This window comes from Dipodomys spectabilis, unplaced genomic scaffold (genome assembly GCF_019054845.1).
Source record: "Dipodomys spectabilis isolate Male_0828 unplaced genomic scaffold, ASM1905484v1 ptg000298l, whole genome shotgun sequence".
Classification (NCBI taxonomy): domain Eukaryota; kingdom Metazoa; phylum Chordata; class Mammalia; order Rodentia; family Heteromyidae; genus Dipodomys; species Dipodomys spectabilis.
The window spans coordinates 3,058,048-3,067,577 of record NW_024870975.1 but is presented as its reverse complement, the minus strand read 5'-3'; the positions used below and the strand labels follow the sequence as shown (position 1 = coordinate 3,067,577).

General features: G+C 35.8%; 1 non-coding gene across 1 annotated transcript; it reads left to right on the top strand.

Annotated features, from left to right (window-relative positions):
• The first annotated feature begins 5,790 nt into the window (after positions 1 to 5,790).
• LOC122127285 lies at positions 5,791 to 5,897 on the top strand. Its single transcript, XR_006151115.1, has one exon. It is a non-coding gene; the product is annotated as a U6 spliceosomal RNA (small nuclear RNA).
• The last annotated feature ends 3,633 nt before the right edge of the window (positions 5,898 to 9,530 follow it).

Here is a 9,530-nt window from a genome sequence, read left to right as displayed (position 1 = left end):
TAGATAGATAGATAGTTAGATATAAATATACATATATATACATACATGAAAAATTAAATCTCCAGTAGAATATAAAGAAACTTGGTGTGACAGGTATTAAACTATATCAAACTCGTTGCAAGAAAGGTAGAGTAAAATATAGATAGTTTAGCATAGATTTTGCATATATTTTGTAAAGGATGAAAATTCTTCCTTCATTATATACTTTACAAATATCCTTATTATGTTTTAAGTTTTTTTGTGAAAATACCATACAGAGGCGTTACAATTACAGGGACAATGTAATGAGTACATTTCTTATAAAGCATTGTTACCTCCTCCTTTCTAACCCTTTATCATCCCTTTCCATCTCCCCTTCCCGACCCTCTCTCCCATCTTGAGCCAAAGTTGTAAATTTCATTTTTCTACATAACATTTTGTACATCTCATCGTTGTACTGGGTCCACCTGTATCCCTATTTAAACAACTTAGTTTTTTCCTTCCCCTCCACAAATTATAACAACATCAAATACAGTGAAAAGTAGGTTAAGTTTTTTTTGTTTTTATATTGTAGTAGGAACATCTATACAATGCTGAAAATTTGAATTACACAAAATATGCAACATGGGTAGGCACTGGTGGCTCAAAGGTTGAATGCTGAATAGATCTATCATATTTCTTAGATTTGTCTTGGATGGTTGTATGTTCTTTTTCTATGAAATCTACGCTGTCTTCTATCCTCAGGATTCAATATTCTGCGTGGTCTATTCTACTATCCAGATTTTCTACTTTTTTTTTCTTTTACTTGTAGTTGGTAGGCTTTTATGGCTTCAAATTCTTTGTTGGATCTTTATTTTAGATCTTGTATGAAATTCTTTACTTCCTTAATTTGATGTTCAGTGTTTATTCTCAAATCACTTAGTTGATTGGTTATGGTTTCCTTGGACTTCCATTCCTTCTGTTGGGATCCATTCAGCATTCCCTTTGTGGACTCCCTGACTTCTTTCAGCTCTCTGTTTACGGATTCCATGAATGCTTCTAGTGATCTTTGTGTATTTTCATCCCGCTTTCTCAATTCTTGTATTACTCTTTGATTAGCTTCCTCACGTTCATGCAATTCCTGTAGTTCTCTTTGACTGATCACAGCTTGCTCACACAATTCCTTTATTTCTCTTTGAGTGTTCTCAAGTTGCACATGCAATTCCTTTATCTATCTTTGAGTAGCTTCCTCACGCCTTGAGCTTCCTGTTTTGATCTTTCGTTTGCCTCATCTCTCTCCCTCTCATGCTCGCACAGAGTCCTTTGCAGGTTTTCAATCTTTTTACCATGTTTACCATTAGTGTTTATAGAGCTTTGGGGGAGCTCTCCTCTGTATTATTCATTATCTGTTCTCTCCACTGATTATCATGAGTTGGAGTTGAGATACCGGGACATGCCATTTTTCTTGTGTTTTTTCCAGCTTATTCTGCCCATTTGGGATGAAAGTAACACCAGTTTGTGCTAGAAAACTACCTTAAGGCAAGCATCAACACAGTCTATATTTGCATAGTCAAAAGCCTGAGATAAAATCTAGTTCAACAGATATATTTTTCAACATCAAACAACTATGTATTAATAGTCTATGAACCACAAAGAAGAATTTGGCAAACCAGAAGTTATTAGTTTTAGCGAGAGATGTGGGTATAAATAAGAATAGAAGGATGTGGAAAGGTAGAGGGAGAGCTAACTTACTCCTAATGTCAAAGCAGGAAATAGGTTGGATAGAATGATAGTAGAGACTGGGGAAAAAAGAAAGAGAAAAAAAGACAAGAAAAAATTGTAAAACAAAAATTAAAAATTAAAAAATGAAACACTTAAATTATGCAAATTAAAAACGTAATATTCAGAGAAGGACTGGAATAGGATAAGAGAACGGAAGGGATAGAAAGGAGATGTGAAAAATTAAAAAAATTAAAATGCTTAAATTTTATATAGGTATATGAATGTAGTAGAGCTATTAAGGAATTTAAGTCTAAGAGGTTTTGAATTCAGTAATAAATTTCTGGATTAAGTTTGTATACAATGGGGGATAAGGTCTAATAATCTACTACAGGTATATCTGATAATGAGCAGAAAAGCGATTAAATCATGCAAAGAAGAAGGAAAGAGAAGAAAAAGTGAAAAGAATGAGACAGAAAAGAAAAAAGGATTAAAAGATCAGTAGAGCTAAACAAAAATGGAAAAAAAAGCACACACACAAACATATACCCCTAAAATAAAAATTACAAGAGGAAGAAAAAAAAGTTAATAGAAAACAATTTTTTAAAGTTAAAAATTAAAAATGTTAAAAAAATTTTAATAAAAGGTAACAAAAAAGAGTTATTTGCTTTTGGGGGTGAGATGGGAAGGTCCTGCATCTCCCTTGTGTCCATAACCAGTCTCTTGTTGGAGTCTCTGGTCTGCTTGTGGTGTTTGATTTTCCTGTAGCTTGGTTGTTTTCTTAAGTCAGTTTGTTTGAGGAGGCAGAAAAATGCTTTGATTTACCCAGGATTTTGTCATCCTCTTCCCAGGTTAGTTCAATGGGAGGGAGATCTGCTTTGAGTATCACAAAACAGGGTGATGGCTGTTTCTTCTAGTTTAGAGATGCTGTAATGGGGCTAGGTTCTTGGTAGAGTTGAGGCCTTTCAGCAAACAGTAGCTTTTCCCTGAGGGGCTAGCTTCTGAAGCAGTCACAGAGCCCAGCCAGGAGCCATTCTCAGGGTTTATTTTTACTGAATTTCAATTGATTGTCTAGGCTGCTGTAGGGAGAGGCAGCCCCTGGCTCTGTTTACCCAGTGAAGAAAGCCATCCTGGGGCTGGCGCAGGCAAGGGCTGGGTGAATTTTCCCTGCATAGAGCTGAGCCTGGCAAGTCAGGTTAGGTTCCTGTGACCTGCTAAATTACTTTTTGTTTTCATCCAAAGACTGAGTTGGAGCTAGCTGCTCAGTGAGGCCTTTGCCAGTATCAGAGATGGAGATCTCCGGTAGTGGGCAGGGAGGGGTGGCCTTCCCTTCTCTGCTCCCTGAGAAGGAGTGAGGAAATCATGCTTCTACTCACACAGGAGTCTGGTTCCTGGGTGATCTCTGGTCTGCGATCTGAAGGATGAAGATGTCTGCTCCTTGTCAGTTCTTGCTGGTGTTGAGTAGAATCCTCTCACCTGCTGCATCTGGCGCCTTTGTCGTAGACTCTCTGTGTTGCAGGTATGGCGCCTACAGCCGCAACCGCCCCCACCACAGCTGCAACCACAGCTGTTGGCAAGTGCTCAGATTTGTCTCCTTGCCCGGTTTTTTTCCCTCTCTGGCCTAACTCTGTACTGTGCTGGCACACTTGGTGTGATTCTCCAGCTTAGGACTTTTCACTGGAGCACTAAAGCTGTTTTCTATGTGAGAGCTTGTTTAGCTTCCAGCTTCTCCTTCGATATCTTCCCTGAAGCATAAATTTAAATTTTAAATGATAAATTATTTTAAAATCGTTTCACTCGGGCACAGGTATGGATAGATAAGTGATGTGGGCAGAATCAGAATTATTCAGAAGGTTGTAAATGGATGCTTACCTAGTTTTCTCTCGGCTGGATCATAAAATACAGACTGTCCTAATTGGAAAAAGTTAGCCTTCCGAGGTTTTCTGCATATAAACACTCCATCAACATTTTATTAGAGGATTATTCAAGATTAGCTATATGTTGATTGATAATGACTGATCATGACAGAAAGTTGAGAGAAAACCATCTACACTTCAGTGAGGTTCTGATTTGTGCTTCACAAACTGTTATGAAAGCTCTACATGAGAATTCTAGCAGCTGCATTTTAAAAAGTCCTTGGGTTGTTACACTTTCTGATATTGTCTCAATTCAAGTACTTCTCCTTGGAGTTCCATACTATTCAATGATGCTGGATTAGCTCCTTGTTACAATTTGCAAACTGGTCTTTTTGATGAAATTTGTGCTTTTCGAAATTGCTCTCCAATTCCATCCTCAAACTGCATACAAAATTTATCTGAAAAAATTTGTATCTGTTGATTGTGCATACATATACTTTTAGTTTTCATTACAAATATAGAATGTATTAAAAATTCTCACAGCAATTATACTGCACTAGCTGGTGGGCAGATTCTAATGTAAATAATATACTGTGTTCATGTAGAGAATTAGAGTATCCAAAGTAATAAGCCTGTGGTCCTAAAACCAATACCTTACTTATATTGAGTGACAAATACAACTTCATATAAGTACAGAAGTTTTCCTTGTATGTTTTAATATATATTTTTATTATAAATACTGTACAGAGGGGTTACAGTTACATAAGTAGGGTAATGAGTACATTTCTTATTGAGCATTGTTACCCTCCCCTTTGTTTTTCCCCTACCATCCCTTCCCTTTACACCTCCCCACCTCCCCCATTCACCCATCCTCTGGTAATGTGTCTTGTATATTTCATTGTTACAATGGGTCAACCAGTAACCTTTCCTTATATCATAAATGAAGAAATGCTGGCTTGATTTATGCTGATTCTACTTGTGTAGACACCTCTAAAATCACTGGCCTAATCCAAGAGCACATAAATGAAATGCCATCATTTTTTTTTGTCAGTTGATATAATTGTGTTCTACACATTTATTGACAGGTTACAAATTATTCTCAAACTTTAAAAATTAAAAATACTTTCTTTTTTTCTTATTTTCTTGGCCAGGAAATCAGCAAGACCTCAGTCAGCATTTCTCACATAGGAATTTTCACATGGGTCAGTTAAATATATATGTAGAGTCCAATTTTTTGAGGACTCACTCATCTGCCTACAAATTCATGCTGGTTGTTGGAAAAAGAGCTCAAGTAAGGATGCCATTTAAAACCTTATAACTTTACTCTTTACCAGGGTATTCTCCTGCTAAATTGGTGGTTGAAAGTGTCTACAAGAGTAAGCAATCCTTGAGGAGCAGGGAGACACCATATGACATACTTACTGAGGTTTCCAAGTGACTTGCTATCACTTGTACTGCATTTTGTAAGTCAAATCTCTCTAAAACTACCAGTTTTAAGAGATAAGAGGAGTGGTAAATGAACTCTTAGAGACAAATACATCTTCAACATATATTGTTTCTAGTATTCAGTTTAAGGCATATTCAACAACTGGTGAAACTTGTGTTGGCTGTAATTATGTGTCTTTCTCCATGTGTGCATGTATACGTGTGTATATGCATGTGTGTGAATAGTAACATACATGCGTACATTATGGCTTATATCATCATTTATTCCTTGCTATCAAATAAAGTAAGGAATCCCTAAAGTTTTAACAGAAACTGTATAGTTAAAGTCTTAACTCTTCACTCTGCTTCTTTACACAAAGACTTTGCAAATTCTCATTAATAAAGTTTCCATAAACTCTGAAATGTACATACTTAGTACTTAATGTCTGTTACCATAAATCTTAAATACTTTATAGAAAAGTTTTATACCTGCCAAACGGTCCTATTTTGGGCACATATAAGCAAAATCCCAAAATTAAGCATATTTAAAACCTTAAAACTTTTAACAAGCCTAAACACTTGCTGCAATGTTCATTTTGACAGGTGCCTTGTATAGAATAATTGAATTCCTCCTCCTACACATCTCTTGAACTACAAATATCTGGAATTATTTTGTTTTTGGCATGTCTATCTTGATTTATTCCTAAATGTTTGCTTATGTAAGAAATATATGATTCTAAAATTTCACAACAATTCTTTTGAACTTAATTTTGTTGAATTGTCTAGTTTAATAAAATCAATAAAAATTATACTTTATATAAAAAAATGTTCTGTACTCAATTTAGTATCACATACACTAACATTGGAATAATACAGAGAAGATTAGCATGCCCCCTGCGCAAGTATGTCATGAAAATTTGTGTAGCATTCCATATTTTTACAACAACAGATGCTGAAAGGTGTGTGGTCACAAGGGAATCCTACTGCATTCTTGGTAGGAGTGTAAACTTGTTCAAATACTTTGGAAAGCAGTATGGAGGTTCCTCAAAAGACTCTACATAAAACTCCCGTATGACACAGTAATCCCACTTTTGGGGATTTACCCAAATGATCATAAACAAGACCATACTAAAACTACCAGCAAATCTATGTTGATTGCAACATTATTTATGATAGCTAAGATATGAATCCAAACCAAATTCCCCCATTAGATGAAGGGATCAAGAAAATACGGTATATTTACACAATGGAATTCTATGCCTCCATCAGAAAGAATGACATCTCCCAATTTGTAAGGAAATGGAAAGACTTGGAAAAAAATTTATTGACTGAAGTATGCCAAGTCTAAAGAAACATAGGTCCCATGATTTCCCTTATTTTCAATAACAAATGTATGTCTGGGATAAGCAGAAAAGTTCAAAAGATATGTGCATATAACCAGATAAAATGATGTTAAAGAAATTGAACCCCAAAATAGGGACACAAGTGGTTTTTTGTTTCTTGCTCTTGTTTCTCAGGTACTTATAATGTGTGATGTCAATTTTTTGTTTTTTTGTATGTTTCTCCCCACGATATAACCCCTGTTTTCTCTGTATTTGAAGTTGGTGCACTTACATCTTGTATGTATGCTTCTCTAATTTGGGGAGGGGAAGGGAAAAAATGCTCAAATAGGGATACAGGTTGACCCATTGTAACAATGAGATGCACAAGACACTATGTTGAAAAATGAAGTTTACAATTTAGGCGGAGGAAGGAAGGGGGAGGGGAGTGTACTTGTGAGGGTGGGAGGGAAGGGATGGTATGGGAAATATAAAGGAGGAGGTAACAATGCTTGTTAGGAAATGTACTAGTTTCCTTGTTCTTGTAAATGTGACCCCTGTGCACAGTATTATTTCAATAAAAAACATACAAAAATGTTCTGAGATGGAAGAGTTTATTTCCTGTATTTTACCCATATAATATCGTTAACAAAGAAATTAATGCAGAACACTGATATGACGGTAATTTGAATAAATGTGTGTGTGTGTGAGTAAGGCAGTGCTCAAGGAAACACGTGCGTGCATGTGAACACACGCCATGCATGTATATTGGCGTGCTCAGAGTTTAAAATCAGGGCTTCAAGGTCTTGCTAGGCCTTTCCTATCTAGATTGGTGAGCTACTATATGAGCTACATCTCAATTCCTGGCTCTTTGCTAGTTCATTAAACATTTTGAAAAATAATTTCATGAAGTTTTTTTTTTTGGCCCTGATTGGCTCCCAAGTGTTATCCACAGAAATCAGACTCCAGAGCAAATATTCAGAGTAGATAGGATTATAGGTGTGACCAGCCAGCACAAGGCTTTTAGAACAATTTTAAAAAATAAAAGAAAATTTACTTCATGGGGGCCTGTTTTATCATCTCCTAATTTGAAAACCTTTTGAAGTGAGTATATGTCAGTTTGGGGATTGTTAAAAGATAGTAAGTGATGATATTTAAAAGTTTTAGTACTTTTTAAAAATGAAACTGGAACTGTGTGACAGAAGAAATTTGGCTGTCTTCGGACCTCAATTTGTAAGCTCAGCTCTGTGTTTGATAACCCAATGTCACCAACACATTCTGTGTTGAAGACAAAATGTGATAGAAAACAATCACCAAGGGCAATATTTGCTATGCTATTATTTCTTGGACAAAATGAATATTGAATTGAGAGTGTAAGAGAATGGAGAGATTTTACCCACCTTTTTGGTATTGCTGAAAGACTTTTGGACTTTGACTCATTTCCTTCCTCACTGTGTGTGTCTTTGGGCCATGCACTTAGTGTCTTTAGCTACAATTTTTCCCAACACTACAATGGTAATAACATTAACATTATAGCGAATGTTATCTTAAGAATTAAGAGAATAAGACTTGTGAAACACTTAACATAAACCTATGAATGAGCTTTGAGTTTAGCCAGCATTCTTTTTTAAATACCAAATAGAATATGATAAGTAATACAAAAACCATTCCATGTAGTGTGAGCAACCAGAAGTAATATCTATTGACCATGCTCTGCTTCCAAGGAAGCCAGGTGGATAACTTCTCATGCTGTAAAACAAACTGGTTATCTTATGTCGTGATAGTGTAAAAGTATCAGGGACAGAACGATGAAGAAATGTTGTAGACAGAGGTGAAATCCATATGAAAATGTGCAAATCTGATGGAACATAAAAGTATCTGAGCAGTATATTGTGTTTTACATCATTTAAGTTACATCGCAAAGATAAGGAAGACCTGGAAGAATAAATTGTCTTTTTGATATTCTATCATAGGTCCTTAGAAGCATCAACACTTTCCTCACTCTTGTAGAGGCATCATCAGATGAGGGGAAATATATTTTTTTTTTGCTTCCTTCCATTTATTCTTCAGTTTGAAATCTGAACTACATGAAACTGAAAGAAACCAAGTGAAATTAGTCATGCAGCCTTTGGAAAGAACAAAGTAAAATAAATAAATTATATATAGTCTTGTAAAAGGTCTAACTAAATTGAGTTATATAGTCTCAAGCCTCAACAGAAAATGATTTAAGCAATATCATGTTATTAAAAAAATTTTGAATGTTAGGAGCTGCTTAATTTTTTCCTTTCTACTACCTTGAATTAATTATTGATTTGCTATAGAGAGATTAAAGATGAGATTAACAAGAAACTTGATTAAAAATGGACAAAAATTCTGAATAGACATGTTTTCCAAAAAGCCCTGAAAATCTCCTGTGGATTTACAAATTTGTATTTAATAAAACGTCTATGTGGGTTGAATGCTTTGTGAGCAGAAGTCATTAGAGAAATGCAATTCAAAATTACTATAATACTACTTTGTAACTATTATAACTCTTATCAAAAATATCCAAGGACCCAGGTATGGTGGTAAAGGCTGGTAATTCCAAGTGATTGGAGGTTGGAGTAAAAGGATTTGAGTCTAAGGCCAGTCTTGGGTACTGCACACAGTAAAAACTTACCCTTTAAAAAAACTCAAAAGGTAATAATGTTGGCTGGCGACACTGTGGAGAAAAGGAAATTTTCTATACTCTTAGTCAAAATACAGGTTAGTGTTCTCATTGTAGAAAGTAGTATGCAGTTTTCTAAAGAAATCCTGGGCTGGGAAGGTGGCTCAGTGGTAGAGCACTTGCCTTGCATGCTTGAGGCCCTGGGTTCGATTCCTCAGCACCACATAAGCAAAAAGGAAAAAGCTGGAAGTGGCGCTGTGGCTCAAGTGGTAGAGCGCTAGCCTTGGGCTGAAGAGCTGAGGGACAGCGCCCAGGCCCAGAGTTCAGGCCCCACTACCTGACCCCCCCCCCCCAAAAAAAAAAAAAAAGAAATCCTAAGTTGAAATATCATCTGACCCACCAATCATGTGAATATTTCTCTCTGGGTAACTCATAAATATATCTGTAGTTCATTGTTATTCACATTATTCACAACAACAGCCAAGATATAAATCGAAGTCCAGTGTTCAGCTACAAACTAATAAAGCAACTCTGGTACATGCACAAATATCATTTTCTGTTGAAACCAAAGTAAATGTGATTAACCTCCAAATAAGAAATCCAGAT